We start from the raw sequence: 25,252 nt of genomic DNA, 5'->3' as shown, positions 1-25,252 counted from the left end.
GATTAACATTCTTGGGTATTGAAGCAGCAGAAGAGAAAAAAAGCTAACTGAAGAAATATGGATCCCATCACCATGTATAAAAATAGAAATCTAGAGTCTTTTCAGTTTTCAGAACGTGTTTGCAGAACTGATCATATCAATTCAAACTCTTTAATTTTCTTGGCACTATGTAAACATAATGATTCTCTTATTCAGTTAGAGTCTCATATAGCCTAAAACACAGAGCCAAGTTAAAAATAGGAAAAAAGTTCTCTACAGCCATGCCGCCCTGAATTTTCCTGATCTCATCTGATCTCAGAAGTAAGTAGGGTTGGTCCTGGTTAGTAGTTGGATGGGAGACCATCTAGGAATACCAGGTACTGTAGGCGTTAAAAAAAAAAAATAGAAAAAAAGTAGAAATTAAGCATCTTAACATTGTCATTGCAATGTATATAATGTTAATAATAATAAAAGGTGGTAATTTTGTAGTTTTTTTTCATACCTGTACTTTTGATGATTTTTGTTATTAATTGGATAAATGTTACTATGTAACTCATGTATATGTGCTAAAAAAACAGTTCAGCCTATGTCTTAACATATTACTGTTCTATATATATATTATATAAAACATTGTCATTGAAGTAATCATTGTTCAATCAAAAATTTTAAGGTCCTATATATTCTTGGCATATCCATGTAGCATTGAGTTCAAATCATAATTTAAATGCTTTCTGTTGGATGCAAAGCCTTGTATACAAAATACAAAATTTTATATCAGCTTTACTCAAATGTGCACACCTGAAAAACAACCCAAATATCAAATTATGGAATAACCATAAAATGGAAAACTACTCAAATAAAAATGAATAAACTATTGATGTGACACAGAGTGAATGAATGTAAAAAGTGTTATGGTAACTGAAACGCACCAGACTCAATACACTATGTATGTATGGTATGATTTCATTTATTTGACATTCTGAAAAATGTAAAACTATGGGAGCAAATCTATTAATAATCACTAGGTACTAGGGGTTGGAGGAGATGATGGACGATGAATGGACACAAGAAGTTTTGGGGGTTGTTATAAAACTATACACAGTTGTCAAAATTCACAAAACTGTACATATAATAAGTGAATTACACTACATGTAAATTATATCTAAAAAATGTGGAATTACAAAAAGTAGTCTTCTAGAAGTAAGGGCATATGCTTGTTTTATTCGCTTTAAATATGCAATAAACATTCTGAAATTTCATCAGTACACTGGCAATGATAATGAGGATAATGTTGATGGTGCTGCTACTAATACTAATGATGATTAACATCCTTAAAAGCACTTTGGGGAAATAAAGGGGTGGGGATCTTAATGACAAGTAAAAAAAGTTTGTTCTTACTTGAAAACATTATCTTACATTTTCAGGAGTTTGATTTAGCTAAAATTTAGTAGTGAGTTATAGTTGAGTATATACTTCATACAGTTTCACAGAATTTACTTAGGGATGCTGTAAGGGCTGAAAGAAACCACTTCTTATACTTTGGTGCTGCTGAAGCCACTGTCAAGCCCCACCCCCTTTTCCTGCCAATGTTTGTTTTTGCTTTCAGCAATGTTCGCCTTCAATCAGACTAAAATAACTAGAGAGAAATCAAAAGTTCATAATCAGCTATTAAGAAAAACATATGTAGAAACTGATCAAGATATAATCATGGATGTGACAATATCACATTTTTTTTGAGATTCTATTTTTAATATATTTAGAGATTTAGAAGTTCTTCGGAGAGCTATATAGGAGATTCTTCCTTCGAACAGTTTGTCATTCTCCTGACACAAATTGTGATAAGCCGATATATTTTAAAAATTAGTGGAAACGTTTACAACATAAATATTATTTATAAACCTTTAATCTTTGTATAAACATTTTCAGAGTTAAGTATTTGTAGATATCATTTTATTTACAATATATTTTTTTCCTATTTAGAAGCACCAATGTCTTATTATGTTCCACTAAAGTATATTTGTATGAACTTTGGGCTTCTACCAGTTAAATGCTATAACACTACTTCTGGCTTTAGATGATGCTGATTACATTTAAATAATTTTTATCAATGTCTCTGTTTGTCCAAATGAAAAGAAATTAAAGAAAAAGGGGATAAAGCCTCAAAAAATACAACAAGGAAGTGATGGTTTCTGAAAGAAATTAGATCATCAGGAGAAAGCGCTTAGATTTCGAGGCAGTAAGACAGTTAAATTGAAGCAAAGGAAACTAATCTTTTTCTACTCCTAGAACTAAAATTGTCTCAAGTAGATATTACTAAGTCATATTTTAAAAGTGCAAAAACCAAAACAGAGGAGTCAAGAAATGTGTCAAAGTTCTCAAAATGTACAAGTTTTTAACAAGTTTTTACATCTAATCATACATAATCAGTTTTCAACTGTTTTCAATTAATTTATTTCAATAGAAATAAAAACATTAATACAGCAAGAAGATAGATCTTCATCCGAATGTGTAAGAATATACCTGCCCACTTTTACAAACACAAATAGAACACCTACTGCATGGAAGATGCTCTATTGGCCTGGGTCTTATTCTTAATTAGATTAGAATCAAAGTCTTTTATATCATAATGATCTTAAAAATAAGATTTCTGGTGCCTACCAGAGATCCGCTAAATATGAAGTTCCCAGTGGTGGAGCCAGGGAGTTTGAATGTTTTATCAATCTCTCTACCCCTTCATCTGCCTATAAAAACAAAAAAGCAGATAATCACAGGCTTAACAAAAGGTAACAAGCTGAAAGTTGATGATCACTTTAGAGAATTTCGAAGGTAAATCTTGGTTTTGAAATTTTATATATTTGGTAAAAGTGATAAAGAAGAGTGTTCTAAGCAAGTGCTTCAGGCCATTTTCTGCCTAAGTTAACTGTCCGGAGGCAGGATTTTTTCAGTCACTTTCCTTTAGCCTTTAGTTCCTTTTATATAGCCACACAGACTAAATCTTTTAAACCTGGCTTTTATGACCTACACATCTGCCTATTTGATATTATGTTCACTGCAGACCACCTACTTTTTCATAAAAGTCATCAAAAACCTTAGCAAATTGACTTAAGACCGATAAAAATCAGTGATCTGGGGATAAATAACATTATTGCTTTATATAAAATACCAAAGTTGTGAGCCTTCAGCTTTTTTCCCTCCCATTATTAAAAAGGACATGCTGATATATACCAGCTGAAAGTTTTAAAGCTTTCTTTTAATCTTATGCTCTGAGAATGATCTTCAAATTCGCATACCAAGTTTATGTTGGCCTTGTAAATGCCAAGGTATTTCTTAGAGATAAAATCATTCTGGCACCAGAATTCTCTACAGATAATTTTTTGGAAGAAACTTAAACATGGTATTAATCTGAGCATGTTAAAAAATTACCTTTTTAGGAATTTTCTTCCACACAGGGATGGAATTATGCATTGAGGGCTTTTTATCTTTTTTAATGATGTGAGAATATGAAAAGATTTAAATAAAAATTGATAGATTCTAAACTCTCATTGTAGAACATGTCTGCAAATAACCAAGCATGAGAGAATGATACTTTGTGGTTCGTCATCCCCCAAAAAGCACTAAATCGTTTGTCATTTAAGCCTTATAGCTGTCAGAATAGTTGTATAATTGTGACATTATAATACAACAACACAAAATTTCAGTGGCTTAAAAATAACAGACATCAATTTCTCATACACACTAAAAGTCCAATGAAGGTTTGCAAGCAGGCTCTGCTTTCGTAGTCACTCAAGGACGCAGAATGATGAGGGCCCCAACTTGACTGATGACTAGAGCAGGTAGTTGGGAATGTAAATTTTGCAATGGCTCTTAAAACTCCCCAAAACATATGACACGTGTTTCTTCTGCTCATAGTTCACTGGCCAAAGTGCACTGTATGGCCACATCTAACTTTAAAGGAAGCAGAGAAGTGCAAGCCTGCCACCTGCTTGGAAAACTTAAGTAGGAAATATCTCCTGAACCATAAGACCATCATAGGTCCAGGACTACACTTTTCAAGAGTTTGGAGAATGGCATCACATAATACAGGCTCTGACATTGGCACAGATCTGGTAAATGAAGCAACAACCTAGTGGAGTACTGTATCACAAGTAGAAAAGCACATGAAACTACCTAAGTCACTTGTGAAAAGAATGCTAGGAAGGAGAGTGACTTGACATTGCAAAGACTATAGATTAAATATGTAAGAGGGCAGATGCAGAAAATTTCAAAACAGAACGGAAAATGGGAATTGGAGCATTTTCTCTGCTAATTCATGGTCACATACGGAAAAAAATTTAGGTTACAATGGATTTCAAGAAGAGGCATAAGCAAAGTGACTGGGCGCATAGTACATTTTAATTCGATATTACATACTTCAGTACTATGTAAGCTCAACACTATATATTGTGTTTATGATTATAAATTAATAGTGAAAGCTACTCACAGTAGAATTTAAAATAATTCAATTTGAAATAGTGTTGTAGCCGCTTCAAATTTGAATTCATTTCTAAATTTGCTTTAGTTGGCAAAGTGATACTATTTGATTATTGCTTCTATAGCTCAGAGATGATATTCCCTTCTATGAGAGTGGTTCTGTCTTCTACCTTAATACAAAGTGAATGCTAAATGATTGAGAAAGTTAGACCTGTTAACTGTGGTTTTAACATTTTGAAGATTGATAACTATGTTTTGATGATCATGTAGCAAGATAGATATGACTAAGATGGCCCTTAAAAAATACCAGAGAATAAAAAAAATTTATAAGGCATGATCTAGAGCATTCCCAAGGTCTTAATAAAGAGAAGATAAAAATAATTATCTCTATTCTCACTTTTACTTCAAATTCTTTAATTAGACAAATGAAGCACAATATCTTTTTCGCTAAACTGAGGACTGCTTAGGGTAGAGATTATGACTTTTTTCTGTGTTCCCTAGGGCACTGTATGTGTGTGTGTGTGTGTGCATACACACACACAGGTACATATATATATATATATATATATATATATATATATATATATATACACACACACATACATACAGATAGTATATAAAGATATTTTAATTAAATATGCATATATACAGGTTGTGTGTGTGTGTGTGTGTGTGTGTAAAACACGAGAACAATAATTTTTGCCTTTGTGGCAGGGATATCTATGAAGACTTCTGTGACTTGCTTAGCAAATAAAATGTGGGTAGAAGTGGCATCATGTCACTTCTGGGTAGAAGTTTTAAGAGGCAGTTCGGAGTTTACCATATCTCTTTTCCTACCACTACAATAATGGTAATGTTCCAGACAGAGATTCTACTAATCTGGATTCTCAAGCAAAAATAATGTGGACTAGGGGTCAGCTGATTAACAATGAACATGAGTGAGAAGCATCCTTTACTCCTGTAAGCAATTGAGGTATCAGCGTGATACCTCAGTATTACCTAGCCTAGTCCTGACAGACATACTGTATATTCAGAAAAAAGAAAAGACTTCAAAGAACAACAAAATGCTGTTAAGAAATACAAGAATTAAAATGAAATCTACAAACTAAAGTTTATGCCTTAATATTTATAGATAATTTCTTAGACCCAAGTTTAAATTATGAAGCTCAGAAAGTGAGTCACTGGGTCAATTTCACAAAGGGACTTCAAAATCCTTACTCCTTCTACTTCATGTAGGTTTTATTTTCAATTCACAAAAAGAAAAACTGAGTTGGGATAGTTAATTTGTTACTAAGAAGGAGTTCAATTGACTCTATGGTGTTAATTTCATTGCAATGCTAAGGAGATGCCTTCACTGTTGGAAAGAGCATTTGAAATTTATACTTTAGCGAACTGGTGTGAACAGCTGGCTATTAGTTATCTTAGTTGCACATTTTCCATCCCTTATTCTTCCCGCCTCCTATGCATGTAGTGAACCAGAAGGGGCAAAGTTCAGTTCAAACTTCAGCTCTGCCTCTTAGTAATCATATTGACATTAGCTGCATACATATAAAATAAAGATAATATATAATGCCCTCATACACTGAAACAATGCAAACAATAAATAAATATGAATTTTCTGTACTTTTTTATAAGAATCCTAACACAAATATATATATGGCCAAATATGAGCAAGTCACAATTAGAAATGGACCTCAAGAAAGTGGGTATGAGGTTTTTTTCCCTCCCTTTAGCACCCAGCCAGTAAGAAAGGGGATTGCCCTGACATCGAAGTTGAGAATTAGGCAGATTGAATTAAATTAAATATAATTTTCACATTTTAAAGATATTGAGAATAAGGCAAGGATTCGATTTTTCTTCTGCATTAAACGCTAGAAATTTTCTGAATCTACTCCAGGTTAAGGAAGCTGACTGACAGGACTCATAAGGATTCTAGAGAACCAGATAGTCAAGTATGAAAGTGAGGGGCCTGTTATAGACTGCAGGTTCACAGTCTGTCACTCAGGCTCTACTTACCAGGGCTCAGAGGAAAAGAGAAAAGCCTTAACGGGTTTACTGGCCCCTATTGAGATCAAAGGCAGTGGGGAACTTGGCCAACCTCTCTTCTGTCTCCTAGCCCTCCTGCCCCTCACATGATTCATCTGAGCCCAAATCAAGGATTCTTGAAGCTTGAGTGAACTTTTCATAGCTCTGAAGAAAAAATTTCTCCACTTAAAAAATTGTTATTCTCAAAAGAACATTCAATATTAATATTCTATTAGCAACTTTGCCCAGTTTCTATATTTTCTGTAATCCAGTAATGTATTTATTTGACATTTATAAAAGGTATCCATGTCGTATCATGTTCTTTCCTCTGGGAAGCATTTATAAAATTGCAAGAATGTCTTCCCCCATTGTATCTAATGCTAGAATGCTAGAAACTGCAAGCAGAAATAAGTTATCTATTATCTACTCATTCTCTTGGTGAAAAAACATTTCAGCCGCAATTTTATCTCAGCTCCTTCTGGTATAGCACTCACTTCATTTGGATGAGATTGGGACTCTGCTACTGCTCCTTATTGCTATACTCCAGTGTCTTCTACTTGCTCAGTTTTTTTTTTCCTCTCTGAATTAAAGTCAGTACTTTAAGTCCCACCAAAAGGAAATGTATCTGCTCTCCAAGGTTTCCTCACTTTGCAGGCAGAAGATATATGGGTTATTTAATTTCCATTTCTATGCCTACAAAAATACACTACTTTCTTTTACTTGCTCCACAGTGGGAATATATTTGATTTATCTTTTGCTTTTCACACTAAACAGGAAGGCTTCGAGCCAAGTCTTTCCTTCTGGAAAATACTTATCTTTTATTGGAGAATTATTTTTGTCAATGCTATTCTAAAGCCATCACCCTTTGAAAACTGGCTCAACTGCTGACCAGGTTGAGCAATAATATAAAGTGGTTACCATGGTGGCTAGAGGCTTAATGAAAAAGAATCAGTGGGTTGCATTTTGCATCCACAAATCAGGTCAGAAAGAAAATAACCTTTTCTTTATACTTCAGTCATTTCAGTTTGGATCCTAAAACCTTTGCACTATTTGAAAAGATTCAATTATCAAGTATGGTAGAATCTGTCCATATCTTTCTTCTATAAGCCTCCATTATAGACTCAGTTCCTTGAGGAAGGCTCGAAAATTTATTATTTCTAATTTCTTTTCCTCCGACAAAATATGCATTGGAAACTAAATTGCTTAGATTTTACCCTTAGATATTATCGTGTGGTTTGTTTTAGGTAGTTAGCTCATTTTGTTTGGTACTAATGAATCAAGGGTTCTAAGTTTAGAACCCAAGTTCATCAGTTAAGTTTGCTTGCCCCCAAGCATTCCCGACAGCCTGCATTGAACAAGAATATAAGTAAACCAACACTGGTAGACAAATAATCAAAAGTACCTGCTTCCCTGATGAAAGGGCAATAGCTTCATTTATATGCATAAAGAGAATCACTAAAAATATTCAGAAATCATTCCACGAGTAGTCTCAACCTTTCTGATAGCCTTTGCATAGTTTAATACTCTTAAAGCAAGACATTTTCTATAATCTTAGAGCTGGAAGTCATCATAGGTCTTTGGATCTGGCTCCCTGCCATCAAACAGGCAAGGACTTAGCTTACCCTCCTTGTGGAGATGGAGAACAAGGGTAGACATTTTCTTGCTATTGACTTTTAATGTTCTTAAAGACAATAAAGTCGCTCCTTTGTCTTTTCATTAAACAATCCTAACATACAATTTTTAGAATTCCAACTGCATATTTTTAGTGTGTTTTGTTTTTCTACTTTACTTATTGCATTGATTTTGTAGATATTAAATTATTAAATAGAAATAATTTTCCTCTCTGACCTTGGTCTACAATGACCGAATGGAGGAGCATGAATCCAATTCTGGAGAAAGTGACTCTTTAAAATGGGCTCATTGGGTACACCTGAACCTTACTGGATTTCATTAACTAATGCTACAATAAAAAAATAAACTACTTTTTAATTTGCATTAAGTAATAAATAAAATAAAATGTGCTCACTGGATTACTGAAGCAATTTTCTTACAAAGAACAACAATCAAAGACATTTAATCATTTGTATCCTATCACATGCTTTTTTTGAGGATTAAGAATAGTGTCCTTAATAATCTCAACATTTTTTAACATAAGAATGATTTTATAATACAATTGTAATGTATTTGCTCTAAAGACATAATCGGTCAGGAGGGTCCATGGGAGGAGCTAGGGTTTACGGTGGTGGGGTGGTGGAGGTAGTGGGGTGGGGTGGTGGGGTGGAGAGAATTCTCCCACTCTATTTAATTCTCTACATAATTCAAGAACTGTACAGGAAGAACTCTGTTTACAGTATAGCTCTATGTTTGCAACTGCCCACCCCTTAACTTCCTGCTTTCCTTTTATAAATATCTTGGCACACAGGGAAGTGTGTGCACATGGCTTGCCATGTCTGCATTTACTGCGTTGCAAGCCTTTCTTTTTCCCTGAATAAATCCTTTTTGGTGATGAAACATCTAGTCAATATTATTTTTCAGTGAACATAGTCTTAGGTGAATTATTATTTACAGAATAATCAACACAAACAGGAAAAAAAGTCCTAATCTGTTAGCAACATGAATAATTTCTATCAGTGTAATTACAACAGTATTTAACAAACAAACAAACAAACAACAAAACTAAACAGCCAGAAAATACAATATCAGAATGAAACATTTTAAATCAGAGGGTGTCTCAGTGCAGGAAAACACTGAGCAAATCTTAATTAAAGCAAGAACTGGTTATCATTGTAGGTGGAGAAGGACAAATTGGTCAATGAACTTTTGATAGGAAAATGGAAGAGAAGTTAAAAACAGTGGAAGAAACATCAGTCACAGAAGAGAAAAGCTCAGAAATGAATCTTTTGAGTTCTTTTACCTTCAATGCTAGAAAGCATCCATTTCACAGTTGTTCAAGAAAGGGTGACAGTTTCTCCTGTGGTCACTCTGAAAGTTAGATTTGCTAAATTTGCTTTGGTTCACAGGAAGAAATGGGTCTTATATACCTCAACTCAAAAGATAATGTGGGCTCCATTGAAATGCATTTAATTGTTTTCAGCCAGCAAAGGGAGTAACAAAGGCCATTATTATCAGATTATCTAATCCTTAGTTTGCATATAGGTGGAAATTCTGAGGGCCCTGATTTTATTACTTTTGTTGAGAGTTTCATGATAAGTTTACATATATTTTAAGATCAGTATTCTAAGGTTGTTCCCCCATTTCTGATATTAATGATTCCTTGAAATCTCCTCTAGTGATACTTAACTAAAATCAGGTCATCTGTCAACTTAAAAAGTATTAACTAAATAAAATTGAATCTTATCTTTTTTGCAGATAAATCCTGGGTCAAGATGTTCATTGGGTGCATTGGAGCAATTAGAGAGACTAACTTGTCTTTTTTTTTTTTTTCTTCAATAAATCATTCTCTGCCTCCATTGCAGAAGCAATAGCATTTCTTCATGTTCTCAACACTTATAAATTTAGATTTCCCAAGTCATTAACATAAAAACACCTATTTTAACAAAACACAAATAAAGTGCCACTTCTGCTAGATTCTTAATTTATTCTTAAAGTTGAATTAATTTTTTTTTTTAACTAAAACTTTCACTGACAACTAATGATGTTGCACAGAGTCCTTTTGACTCTCATAATTTGGTAATTTTTAATACCCAGAACAGTGGTCACACTGCATGATAATTCATCTACATAGTCCATGAGATGTTTGAAGGCAAACAGAATTTAATCAATCATCAGTGTAATCTTGGCTTCTACCACCACAATGCATAGCACATATGCACTCAATAAATGCATGTTAATATAGACTAAATAAAAATTTTATCTCTATATTACTGAGTTAACCCATCAATTGTATCTGGCTCCTGAACATCAAACTTCTAACAATAACCATTGTCATACAAACAAGGTATGTTTGCTTTGTTCCCTAGCTTTTTATCCTGAACTGCATGGCTTGGCCTATTGTCTTAAAGATGCACATCAGAAACAAGGAATATAGATATTCACTCCTTGTTCTGATGATATGTGTATGTGTGTGCATGTATACACATATGTATGCATTTATGAATATATGTAGATGTACATACATATATGTATATTATATATAAAAAGCCTGTGTAACTCAGCGTCGATACTGCAATTAGCAGAATACTTAAACATGCCATTCGTGACTTTTAAGAGAGAAGCTTAAGCCTGTTTGTTAAAATTGTTGATCCTTTCTTCATTAACTATGTAATCTTTAATAAGCCCCTTAACCTTTCGATGCTTAGTGTCTTCATCTGTAAAATGGAAATATTTCCTACCTTATAGTGTTATTGTGAAGTTTAAATGGCATACTATATATTAGGTGCTTAGAATAGCAGTGCCTAATGCAGAGTAAGCATTGTGCTATTATTACTATTATTTATGGGAAGAACACTGTCATAAAAATTTTATAACTATCTGTGAAATATCTTACTCATAGGTATAACATTCACTACTTTAACCAGATTTTATATTGAAATTTTAAACTCTACAGAAAACTTGAGTTATTCAATGAACTTATATAATATTAATCTTTATTCGTATGTACCATATCCATATACATACCACTACACCTACATACACAGAGAAATGTAAGATGCTCTCAAGATGCAGTTTTGAATAATTATATTCTAGGGAAATTTTTTATTATAATTATAACCAATAGTTTTGTTTTGATTTTAGGGACTCCAGTTATAAATACATTAGGACTCTAGTTATGTATACATTGGAACTTCATGACCTATAGTCTTTCTTTATCTTGTCTTTTCTACTTCATCTCACTCCAATTCTAAGTCTGATTTTCAATTTTTTTTTTGATATACTTTTTACCAAATCTATTGGCTAGATCGTTTTGTAAGTTTCTAGATTTTTTTTAAAAGTTTTATTTTCATTATTGAAATTGGATACTTTTTTATATACTTCATTTTTACCCAATTCTATTATGAGATTTTGAATTTCTGCTTTAATGTTTGATTTTGTTTGACTGTTTATTTTTTTCTACCTCCAAAAGTTCCTTTAAACATATTTAATTCAGAATTCAGACTGTAGAGTACACTAATTTTTTTAGAAGATGGCAGGGAGACTTTTAATCAACTGAAATGTTTTAATTTTCATTTTCTGTTTTGCTTTCTTAGAGTAACTTCTGTAGATGTCACTTTTTTACTTTTGTTTTTCAATGTTTTATTTTCCTTACCAGAGTTCTGTTTATATGTAGATAGTTATAAGTATTTTGGGTGACAGACTAAACTTTAAGAGGTTCTAAATGTCCTTCTGCTTATATATAATAGGTAGGTTCCATAATCAATGCTGTAATTTTTTGGAAGGCAGATATTGCTATTCTCTTCTGATCTTTAGTCATATATATATATATACATATATATATACACATACATATATACATATATACATATATACATTATATATATATATATATATATATATAAAAATAAATGCCTATAGCACCTGGTCTTCCTAGGTGGTCTTCCATCCAAGTACAAACCAAGCCTGGCCCTGCTTAGCTTTCAAGATCAGATGGGATCGGGCACATTCAGGCTGGCATGGCTGTAGACAAAGAAATATCTTTTAAATCCTTTTCCACCAGGCCTCCAAAAGATCCCTTTCATTTCCAAGTTACCTCCTCTCCTGCCTTCAAAACATTCTTTTCTAAAAAAAAAAAAAAAAAAAAAAGCCACTTCTTATTCTGTACATTCTCAGATATTCTTTTTGATTTTCCAGTAGACAATGCTCAGATATGCCAGGTCTCGGATACGGGGAGATATGGTTTCTGCATTTTCTTCATCTGTCTTGTAGTAAATTTATCTGTTTCATTACCCATGGTCTACATATCTTACTCTTCTCTTCTAGATTGAATCTGCTTAACTCTTTACTGGGTTGTGGGTTCTAGAGTTGGCTCAACTGTATTTGTGTATTTATTTCCCTACTTACAAATAATCTTGTAAATTTTAAGTATTCTAGGTATAGTCTTGGCATGAGATAATGTTGATATAATTTGCTTATTGGCACATGTGCTTGTATGCAAGGTGGGGTAATATAGAGATATTCAACTTTAATAGCCTTTTTATCATACAGAAATTGAGAACCAATCATTTTTTCAAGCTCTCATTGAAATCCAGTCCTGAGTTATCTAATAACTTCTAAAGGAATTAGTATTCTGATGAAATAAGGGAAGCAAATGCATTTAAGCCACAAGAGTAGCAAGGAGACATGGCAAACAGGGTTATGTGTGTGAAAGTGTTAAAACAAAAATGGAACATTCCATTCAACAAATATATTGAATACTTTTGTGTGTGACAAGGTACTATATTTAGTACTAGTGACAACATGGTGAATAAGACAAAGTCTTTCCTTCCTGGAATTTATAGTATCATAAGACAGATATCCAACAAATATCTATAATAACTACAATGTCTAAAACTAAATACTTTGACTAACATCTAGAACATACAAAATAAATAAAATGTGGCTAATAGAAATAAAAGCATGATGTATATAAATAGGTCATTCAGAGATGGAGAAACGTAAATGGTAAACATAGGAAGAAATTCTCAACCTCATTTTCAGAGATAAATTAATATTAGAACTTTCCTGGAATAATACTTTACATCCACTAGAAGGGCAAAAATAGAAAGAGTAGTGCAATACTACATATTGGCAAATACTGTTAATGGTCATTTAAACTGATACAGGAGTTATGAAGAGAATTTGTATAATAATTTGACAGTAATTTGTATATATATTAATTATACAAATTACTGTCTATGTATGTGTATATGTATGTATATATATGTGTGTATATATATATATATATATATATATATATATTCCATGACACAGAATTACCATGTGTGTGTATCCAAGAGAAAATGATACATAATGGTGTTAACTGCATAAGTCTTGGAAGGGAACATATTCAAGGATAGTGTCTGTGGTGAAACGAAACAGGAGGCAGTATCATTGTTCATCACTACAGCGTCAAAGAATGAAATGTGGTATGTATAATGTCAAATGCTACTGCAGCTCTTAGAAACAATCAACTACATCAGCACTAAAGATCTTGAGTGGGAGAAAAAGTAATAAACTAAGGACATATAAATTAAATGCATTAGAAAGGTTTCTTGCGATGAAGAGTTGAATAGAAATATAAATCAGTTATAAAGGGATAAGAAAATAACCTAAGATAAGAGGGGGTTCTTGCAAAAAACAGAAGGATGAATGACTGGTCCAACTCTCTATACCTAGGACCACAACAAACACTTGAATGAAATATAACAAGAAAGACAAACTTTGTTTTTAATCATCCTTTCTTGATTAAAGGGATATATACAAATAAGCACAGTTATTAAATATCTCATTCTTGATACATCTGTGACTTTTGATAGGAAAATATTGGCCATTTTTGTTTTTACTCATTTTTTTCTTTCCAGCTATAGCTTTTAAGGCACATGAATCCTTGTTTATTAATTTAGTAAATTTTAATTCTGATTATATTTGCTAGAGAGCACTGAAAAAAAAATACAAGTCATTTAAGTGGCAAATTGATTCAAAATTTATTAACTACTTACTCTTCAGTTGGCTTAGCTCCCTCTACCTAGCACTATTCTGCTACAGCTGTAACATCTTCACACACTTTCTACTTAATGGTGCTATTTCAATTTCTCACATCAATTTCTCAGAAACATGGCTACGTTAGTCCTTTCAAAATTATCTTTTAATATGTACTGTTGTTTTGTACTTGTTTTTCCTCTTCAAGCATTTACTATCCTGTGACTCTTTAACAAAAAACAGTAATTTAGCAAGTTCTATAAAAATGTATGTCTGAAGTGATGACTTGGAGACTCTAAGATCCTAAATTATCTTCTGAAGAATTAATAATTAAAGATTTTAGTGTTATTTTCATTTAATTGGAACATTTAGTCAATTAAAAAACTCTGCTTGCCAATTAACATAAAGGTTTTCTTCAAAGTCTAGCTCAAACATTACTTCCTGTATAAAAATCTCCCTCATTCATTCCATGTAAAAAAAATTAATTGTGCATTTTTCTCTAATCTTCTATTACTGTTCTCCTTTTTTCAGAAGCTTTTTATGCTTCTGCAAAAATGTAACTGTGATCTTTTCTCTGCTTTGTTTTTTGTTGTTTGTTTTAAACTTTTTGCTCTCAGTTAAGTTTTGCGACTACCTTTAGTTTGGCAGATTTTCTTTAGTTTTGTTCTTTTTTAGGATTGAACTACAATTGCTTGGTGTGTATTTTATCAATATTAGTTTTAGTTACAGTCTATAAAATTTTAGCTCTCTGCTTTATCAATTGATGCTCTGAATGTTGTGTGTGTGTGTGCGCGCGCGCGCACTTGGCTCTTCAGTTTCCTTTCTAATAATCTATAAAATGGTTCCCAGATTGTATCAGTGTCATACGAGGAGCTTGTTAAACATATAGCTTCCTGATCCCAAAACTAAATTCTTTAAATTAGAATTTTGAGAAACAGGTCCCTTAGCTCTGTATTTTTAAAAACAGCTACATGTGACTACAATGTACAATTAAATTAGGTTGGGGACCACTTCACCAGCTGTACTGTTATTCAGGATTAATTCCCTTTTATCTATACTGTTATGATGTGGTTATTTTCTTTCAGTGGAAAGAATCATTTCCTCACTGGGAGCCCAGCTTGTTTCCTAATATATAATTCTATGATTTTCTGGTATCACATTCCCTTTGTAATACCAGTATCAACTTTGTCTGGTATTATTTTAGACCTAGGTAGAAGTGTCCTTAGCTTTGTGCTCCACGTTTTAGATACCCTTACATTTCAAACACACAAAAATAACATCACTAAGAAATACATGGTGTCTCGGGAACTCAGAATTTGGTGCCCAGGTCTGGCATAACGCGTTCCATAAACCCAAATGTTTACTTTCATATTTAACAGCATCTAGACCTCAGAGAAACATTTCTTTCCAACCCTTGCCCTATATTTTTGAATGGAAAGGCAACTATGTCCAAATGGTTTGAAGATTTGTCAATAATGCTGCTGCAGATGTGAAGAAAGTCTGCTTCTGAATAAAGGAAGGATTTGAGCAATTCAAGCTCTTAGATAAGAGGGGAAAAATAACAATAAATCTTTTCAGAGAACAATAATGAGATAGATTCTAACATATTTATAATTGTGTGATATTTATGTGAAATTGTATTGAGGACAAGAAAATAGTTTTTAAACTAAATATATAATACTTTTTAATTATGTATATTTGAGTACACATCAAAATAACATTCACCATCAACAGGACATCAGACATATGTTAAAACTATTAATTTCAATCGTTTGTCATCTGACAGCATGTAATATACAATAATTTTAGTTTTCTAAATTGTTATTAAGACATGTTTCAAGGTAGAGGATACACTATATTTTATTTAATAAGTTGTTAGCCTGATTAATAAGTTTTAAATATTTGAACACAGGCTCTGTTGCTTCCCTTTATATTACTGTACCAGGCCCTATAACTAGCAATCAAGGCTTTACCCCTAGTAATAGTTTCAGTAGGCTATTATTACTTCTTCTGAGACTCTGGCAACAACTGCATAGCAACAGCAGTATAATGCCACCCTCATGACCAAATGTAAGGGCTCCTTGTCATGACTTTGTTATAGATAGAGGGCAATGTTAAGAGGGATGTTTATCATTGTATCAAATATATATTGTATACTTGATAAAATGCTCACTGAGTTGAATTGAACTCATTTTCTCATGCAGCAAGACATTGGTAGAAAATCCCTCAGACATTAGAGGACCTAACAAAATCAGAGGTTAACTAGCTTACTTCTAACTCAGGACTCATTTCTCACATGGACTATAAAGTCATCTTTCTAACTTTCTTCTGTCTTTTGTCCTATCCTCCACGAATTTAATCTGAAAGCAATAATGTGCTATGATAAAGTTAGGGGAAACATATTAGAAAGGGGGTCAGGGAAGTCTCTGAGGAAGACTTATTTTGTTGAGCATGGCATGATCAAAGGGAAAGAGGATTTTTGGCAGAGGGAACAGCAATGACATGCGCTCGCATTAAGGAAGGGGCTTGGGCGTTCTCAGGGCCCGTGAAGAGGACAATGTTGAGCAAGGCAAAGTATAGCACAGCTTAGATGGAAATGGAGGTAAAGACCAGGTAAGCAGTATCTCCTTTTAAATCATGATACATGATTCAATGTTATTCTAAGTTGAAAAGAAACCAACGTTTTGAAACGGAAATGTGATATGAGTATGATTCACTTTGTAAAAAAAAAAAAAAACAAAACATCGCTTATGACAGATATAGCTAAAACGAATATCACACCATTCCAATTTTCTATGTAAAATCTTTCAAAACCTTCCTATTAAAAAGAATAAGTCCAGTCTCATTTTTCACAAAGCTATCCATGATCAGGCTTCTGTCTTCCTACCATGTTTCTTCTGCAGTCATCCCACAGGTCTTCTGTAACATTCCTTAAACATGGATATGCTTGTCATTCTTTGGATACAATGTGTTTTTCTTATAAACACCTACACTCCCTAACTTTTATGTCATCAGGGGGAAACAATATCTTGCTTATATCCTTGCAAGCTAAATTAAACATGTATATGCAAATACACATATGCACTAAGTGAATGAATATTGTTTCATTTCGTTATCAAATGATTCAATAATTAAGATAGTTGAAATTCATCGGGTTAGAGTAATTTGCCTGGGTCTGTATCTCATAACTAGAGTGTGGCTGATGAAAAATACATTCTTCTTCTTATTATGTGAAATGGTTTTCTCTCCTATTCCTTAAAATAAATGAGTAAAATCTTTGTTAAACATATAATTCTGCTCTATAAATTTATCAGATTGACTAATTAAGGAACCAGGAATCACATCTCCTAATTCTGGAAATAACTCTAAACTTACATCTTCAATTTGTTGCATGTTTAAAAGCATTAATTTATTCGGGCCACCGTGGTTCTTGAAATCCAAGTTTGAATGCTTAATTAGCAATGCTAATTTAACTTTTTCAAAATCTGGTAGATTCTGAAATAGGACAAAAGTTACAAGAAATTCATACTGTGAGCTAATAACCTTAGAGCAAAGGTCATATTAGAACATAGAGATTGCATTAAGTAATTTTTCTCAAAGAGTATAAAACTTCTGATTTTATATCACTTTCAACAGACTAATAACTATGCAGATAATTACATCCCATTCACTACATTTGAGTTTCAAAAGCTTGGGTGTTGTATTATTTTACAAACTAAAAATTATAATGATAGCTCTCATTTAAAAGAACTTTTGTAGTTCAGAAAGTACTTTTATATGCATTATTTTATCTTCTTGACAATCCTGATGAAGTGGACATTACCCATCACTTTGCGTATGTTGAAACAAACTCAGAGGGGTTGCAAATCACTCAACGCTAATCAGTATTATGATCACACTGGGGCCCATCTGGGGGCTTGAAATACATCCAACTTTGTAGCTTATTATACAAAAAAAGGAAATGTTTTCAATGACTAAATCTCTAATAGAATAGATTTTGAGAGTAGTTGCACTGTTCAGAAGAGCAAGAAAAGATAATTATATATTGCTCTGTAATATATATTCATATTTCTTTTATTTTTCAGAATCATAGGACTATAATAAGACAAAAAAACCCAAGGCCTCTCTAGAACATAGAAGCAGAATATATCTAACCTGAAAACAATTCAATAAGCAAAATGTTACTCATTTTGGCAATAGGAAAAGGGAGTACAATTTTAAAGATCTTAATCAAGAATATTCATTTAATTTTTATTGGGAACCAATAGTTAGTGCTGAAGGCCTCCACTTAATTCTTCAGTTTAGAAACTTTGGTAGCTCTCAAAGACTGCCATTATTTTCCTAAAGCAAAATAAAAAATTTTTTCTTACTCTGTTCAAGAAATGTGTTTGATATTATAGAATATAAAAACATGAAGAATAGGGTGAAGGGTTAAAAAAGTATAAATTAGTAGTTGATAGTTGATCACAGGGATGGGGAGCATGGCATAGAAAATGCACTTAGCATTAATATGATGCCTCAGTGGAGGGCCAAGGAGGGAGGGAGCAATCGGGGGATTGTTTTATGAACTATATAGCTGTCTAATCAATGTACTGTATATTCAAAACTAATTTAAATACACTTTTAAAAATGAGAAAAAAAATGAATAAGATACTATGACTCACAGGGATTTAAAAAATTTTTAGGAGAACCCATGCATACCACGAGCAATGCAGTATCTTCTCTACATGAGGGAACGTACCTAGAAAATAAAGTACTCTAGAATGTAGGTTTCTAAGGATAACAGGCCATATAGAGCTGAAGTGGAATTCTGAGACCTTGGAAAAGCAGGCATCTCCCTGTGCAACTGAAGGCATATCACCCTCAGGAAGAAGAGGTGAGACCCTTACACAAGAGCGTAGCATCAACTGGATGATCCCATAAAGTTGGCCTAAGGTGAAGAAAAACAACAAAGTGTTCAACCATGGAGCCTACTTCTACAACTGAACGGGAGAAGAGTATGTAAAAAGTATGTGCCAGAGCTAGTTAGTTTTCTTTGTGCTGAGTCACAGATAAATCATTTAGTATCCGTGTGTCTCTTACACAAGTCTTCTGCAACCATCACTAACCTGAATCCCAGAAAATGAAAGAGAGAAAGGTTGATAAAAAGAGATCAGAGGTCCAAACTGAGAAAGAAAGATGGGTGGGTGGAAGAGATGAGGAAAGAGAGATGGATTCAAACAAAGATGTTATGTGAGTGCTATAAATATCAGCCAATTGGGTAGTGTTTCATTAAGCACTCTCAAGGAAAGGCTGAGTCTCTTCCCACCATTATTTCAGACTCTTTCTGCCTTTATTTGGCATCTTCTCTGCATTATACCCTGATCATCCCCAGAGACATTTTGCTATGATAGAATACGAAAGGAGGAAGGGGAAGTAGGATGAGGAGGAAGAGAAAGAAGAAAACAGATAAAATATATTCTAAGTTTATTAATATGACATAATCCAGGTTTTTGGCTTTGATACAATTGCTAAGAATACCATATTTATTATACATTTATATTTCAATCTTCACTGTTAGATGCAAACCAAAGAAGCAGCAAATTCTAATGTATATAATTTCAACTAACTCTCCCTAAGTCTAATAAAAAAAGGAAGTTTAAGGCAAATACAATTATTTATTTCTCTCCTTTCCTTTGCCTCACTTGGCCAAGCTTTTATAGAAAGCTTTTAAACAAATGTTCCATTTCATGGATATGATTAAAATAACAGAAATCTTATAAAGATAGATTGAAAGGAGACAAATGCCTTAATCAATGAATTGGAAAGATATAGAACAAAAAAGTATGACTTGCTAATTCCCTCTGTGGTAGGTAATTTTGCCTTGCTGAGTTTATCTGAAACAAATAATCTGTATGGTTCTTCGCACTCTTCCATTTACAAAATTTTGGCAACGACTTAGAAAAAACAGACTTTTAGAGCCATATAGTACAAAGAAAATGACAATTTGATAATTATTTAGCAAATTTGACAAATATGGATACGCTTATATAAAGTTAAACTCTGTTATGAAAGGTCTCAACCCTCAGAAAGCAGCAGGGTGAAATCATTATAGTGAATAGAGAACTCACTTTCTAGTCATGCCAATTCTAGATCAAATCCCCCTTATAACAGGCTATGTAGCCAAGTAAGTTATGTAATTTTCCTAAGTTTCAGCTTTCTCAAATGTACATTGGAAGTAAAATGAACATGTACGGATATTATGAATTTTAAAAATCACATGTACATGTCTAAAATAGCTGATGTTCAGAAAATGGTAGCTAGCTTTAATATTGTATCAAAAAAATTCATATGTAGATTTATGATTAAGTATATGCACCCTTCAAATTGAACTTAGTTATATGAAGATATTGAAGTATGTTTAATGGCATAAAATTTTTCTATTTTTATGTAATTAAGCTAAATATGTAATAATGACAGTTGTTAAATTAGTTTTGAGAAGTCTATTTAAAATGTTTCAGATATTTTTCTATCCAAATTTAGAAAGGTCCATGTAAGAATCTGCTCACAGTGGATATAGCTTGAGGGAAAAATTAAAAGATAGTGTTAAGTTAGGAACTTTTATTTTTCATCTAATAACTTTGGCATTATTTGAATTTTTTACCTTGAGCACTGTGTGTTTGTGTGTAGTTCAGCATAACGCATGTTAGCAGTGTTAATTTCTGGATGAAAGGTATTACGAATGTTTACATATAGTTTTAATTGTATATTCTGTAAAGCCTAATAATTAGGGGTAAGAATTATGGAATTAAACATACCTGGATTTGAATTGTTTTGGTTGCTTCTTAGCTCCATGACCTCTGGCTTGTTGTTAACTTATCTACTATGCAGTTTTTCATCTCCAAAATAGGGTTGGTAATCATTTCTATCTAATGAGAAGATGGTGCAAATCAAATAAGGTCATGTTGAGAAGGCACCATTGTTTGTGGCTGATACATAATTAATGTTGAATAAAGAATGAACATTATTTCCGTAATGATTATACATTAATTTTATGAGATTAACAGTTATAAACACTTTATTTTGAAAAATAAGTTACTATACAAAACACAAGCAAATTAAAAATTGTCATCTTTCATTCATAAATATTCAAAGTAATTTACTATCAATAGGTTCACCAACTCTGCAGGAAAAGAATTATTTTTCTGAACCCTGACAGCACCTTATCTGAGATGCTCTCATTCTGTCCTGTGTTTTAGTGATTTTGTGTATTTATTTTACTTTCCCTCTGAACCCCACAACCTCCAGTTCCTAGAAAGCTGCCAGGGTATATGGTAAAAGACACATTATTGATTTCCTTGGACCCATTAAGAGACCGAGCTTCAGGTAGTTACATTTCTACATTAAATATTGTCTAGCCATTATGTGCCAAAATCTGGACTAACACCCAGGCTTCCTAAAGCTAAACTAAACTAGTGTCTTAGCTACTTCCAAATGCCCCTATAAAACAAATCATCCTCCTTATTCTGATATCTCATAATTTTGGCTATCTTGGTAGAAGTCTTATAGACTTTTGTACTTTTATTTAGAGTGAAGATTTAACTAATTTTCTGGATCCTCTAGTAAAGCTCTAGTATTTAAATTAATAGAAATGGTAAATAAATAATAACATAAGAACAACCAGCAGGAGTGACAATGTATGAATATTTTAAATAATTGATAATTCAGTCATGCATTTATAAGATTCACAGGATTATTAGATAATTTGAGGGACATATCCCTTAGAGATGATTTAGTCCAAACTTTGCACTTTACTTTTGAGTCAGCTGAGAATCAGAAAAGTGACATAAAAAATTCACACAACTAATAATTAAGAAATATTTGGCAAGAATGAATTAACTGATCTGGATTCCAGGACCTCAGGTTTTGGTGTGCAGTTTTTGTTGTTGTTGTTGTTTTATGACAAGTCTAGGTTGTAAAAGATGTAGTTAACAGTAGATCACCCATCATGAAAACATAGACCTGTCCTTGGTGTTCTGTAATTGAGGGCCTAGTTTAGCCAAAGATGTCATATATGAAATAGATATATAGTGGTTAAGTTCTAAAAAGAAGTTGCAAGAAGAATTCCCCTAAGGAAAGCTTAACTAATTTTACAATTTTCTCAGCAATCACTTGTCTTTCGCTTTGTAGGTTGAATGCAAATCAGACCAGCCATTAACTAGAGTTCTCTGAAATGATTCAGATATTCTGATGGTTTCTTTTTGAGATCTATCCCCCTAGATATTGATAACTCTCCACAGAGGCATAATTTCATATAAAATAAATATAATAATATGCTCCAGGACTGTTTTTTCTCCTTGCAGAAACTGAATTATCATCACTTTAAGAAGGTGATGTTCCTGCTTTACAGTTGCAGTGAAACCCCTGACAGTGATTTAAAATAATAATAAAGATGACCATTTATGTTTCTAATCCAAATCAAGTAGTTAAAGTAACTGAAGGGAACTACAAAATCTTGTTACATCACCCATTATCATAGCATGTGAGCTAAACATAAAGCCTCACATCTGGAAACACAAAAAGTATGTGAGGATAGTGTCATTATAAAGAAAACAATTGTATCTCATTTGTATTATCTAGTCTGTAATCTTTTGGGATGTTGTATTTGTTTTTTTTTGCAGCTGTAAAAAAATACCACAATTTAGTGCCTTAAAACAACAGAATTATCTTTTGGTTCTGGAGGTTAGAAGTTCAAAATCAATTTTACTGACCTAAAATCAAGATGTCAGCAAGGCTGGCTACTTCTGGAGGCTCTAAGGATAGAAACTGTTTCCTTGTCTTTATAGCTTCTAGAATTTACTTACATTACTTTCCTTATGACCCCTTTTCTCTTATTATTCTAACCTCTTGCTTCTATCCTCGCATCTCCTACTATTGACTTTTCTTGCCTGTATCTTATAAGGACATTTATGATTACATGAGGCTCATCCAGGTAATCCAGGATAACCTCCCTACTACAACACCCTTAACCACATCTGCAAAGTTCTATTTATCATGTAAGGTAATATATTCACAGATTTCAGGAATTAAGACATGGACAGCTTTGGAAGGGAATTAATAAACCTCCACAATTAATGAGACTCTTTTTCTACTACTTCTTCACTGTAAAGGGCCTAGCTCAGGTACAAACACATGGCTGAACTGAGATTTCAGCAATAATTCTAGGCAGAGAGAAAAAAACATTATAACAAGAAAGCACAATAACTGGAGGAGGAAATAATAAACAATGGACTCGGCAGAGAAAAAAAAAAGTCTTTCCAGACTGGACTACTGATGGGTGGTCATAAATCTGCAGAAAATTGGTGATCCTCATACACAGCAGTGGGGAAGAACAGCATTGGGCTCACACACCTCTAATATAGATCCCAGTACTGGTGAGTTGTCATCACAGAGGATAAAATTTCTCAATCTCATTGACTCCTCTGTATGGCAGAGTTTTTCTTCACTTTACTTCTCCTCCCATGTCCCTTAGGTCTTTTAATTAGTCTGTTATGGAGATAACTCACTTGGCTGTAGAAATAATTCATTTTGTAATTTCCTTCTCATTTTTGACCAAAACATTTCCCCCCCAATCGTTTTTTAAACACCTGTTTTATTATCCTAGAGTAGGTACTCAGTTAAGCTGCTAAGTTTGAGGTAAGAGATACTTAAGTAGCAGGATAATTAGTTGCAAAACATGGAGTTTGAAATGAAGAGACATCAATATTTTAAACTATTATTCTTGCACAATTGTTTCAGATTAAAAAATACAAAAAAACCACACATTTAAAAGATTTTATTAATATTTTTAGGATGAAATACCTAAAAAACTTATAGAAGGATAACACAGCAGAGTGAAAAAAGTACTGATTGGAAGATCTGAGTTTCACTTTCAGTACTTAAAACCCTGTGAACTTTGCCAGTCAAGTAAAATTTTCTTAGCTTAGATTCCTCTCCTTTAACATGCAGCTTATATAAAACTGACTAATGATTATGTGAGATGATTTATCATCTATAAAATAATAGCTAGGTGGCCTATTAATTCTTTAATTAGCTCTGAAATTTTATTGAAATATAAAAAATAGGATTAAATAGAAATTAGAAGTTGTTCATAGTTTATAAATAAAAATTGAAAAAATAGATAAACATTGAAATAACTTTAAAATATTTTTAAAGTAGGTTTGAAAATTTCCAACCATCCAAATAAATTTTGCTATGGCATTATGCTGCATACCTATACAGATAAAAGTAGTTAATAACACATTGAGATTATATTGTTTTACTTACAACCTCCCTAAGAGATAGATACAGGAGGTCCTTGCTACTCAAAGATATTCAATACTAGAGAAAGGCTTCTGAAAGTGAATCCACTGAAAATGAAAACTAAAATTTTATCATAAATGTTAAACAATTTCGACTTTTTTAAAAAAGAGATAGAACAAAAAATCATCATATTTGTATAGAAGCGCAAAAGACCCCAAATGGTGAAAGCAATTCTGAGATAAGAGAACAAGTCCAGAAATATCACACCCTGCCTGACTTCAAATTATACTACAAAGCAACAATAATCAAAACAACATGGCACTGGTGGAAAAACAGATACACAGACCAATGGAACAGAATTGAGAATCCAGAAATAAACCCACATATACTCGAGCAAATAATTTTCAACAAAGGAGACAAAAAACGTAAAGAAAGGAAAGCCTCTTCAATAAGTAATATGGGAAAATTGGAAAGCCATATGCCAAAAAAAAGAAAAAGAAAAGAAATGACTGCTATTTGTCACCCCACACAAAAATTAACTCAAAATGGATTTAAGCCCTAAATATAAGACCTGAAACAATAAATTGCACAGAATACATAGGTACTAAACTCATAGACTTTGTATTTAGACAGGATTTTATGAATTTCACCTCAAACAAGTAAAAGCGAAAATGAACGGGACTAAATAAAACTAAAAAGCTTCTCTACAGCAAAAGAAACAATCAAGACTAAGAGGCAACCTCTGGAATGGGAGAAGATATTTGCAAACAATGCCTCCAATAGGGTCTAATTCAAAATATACAAAGAATTCATATAATAAAAAAAAAATCCAATTAAAAAATGGGCAGAGAACCTGAATAGA

The 25,252-nt window shown here is 32.7% G+C and overlaps 2 pseudogenes; one reads left to right on the top strand and one right to left on the bottom strand.

Annotated features, from left to right (window-relative positions):
* The first annotated feature begins 250 nt into the window (after positions 1 to 250).
* On the top strand, positions 251 to 368 carry LOC118603559 (annotated as a pseudogene).
* An 11,629-nt stretch (positions 369 to 11,997) lies between these two features.
* LOC118603569 lies at positions 11,998 to 12,116 on the bottom strand (annotated as a pseudogene).
* Positions 12,117 to 25,252: the final 13,136 nt, after the last annotated feature.

Source organism: Rousettus aegyptiacus, unplaced genomic scaffold, assembly GCF_014176215.1.
Source record: "Rousettus aegyptiacus isolate mRouAeg1 unplaced genomic scaffold, mRouAeg1.p scaffold_m13_p_5, whole genome shotgun sequence".
NCBI classification, from domain to species: domain Eukaryota; kingdom Metazoa; phylum Chordata; class Mammalia; order Chiroptera; family Pteropodidae; genus Rousettus; species Rousettus aegyptiacus.
Note: the sequence above shows the minus strand (reverse complement) of the source record. Positions and strands in the feature narration are given on the sequence as shown.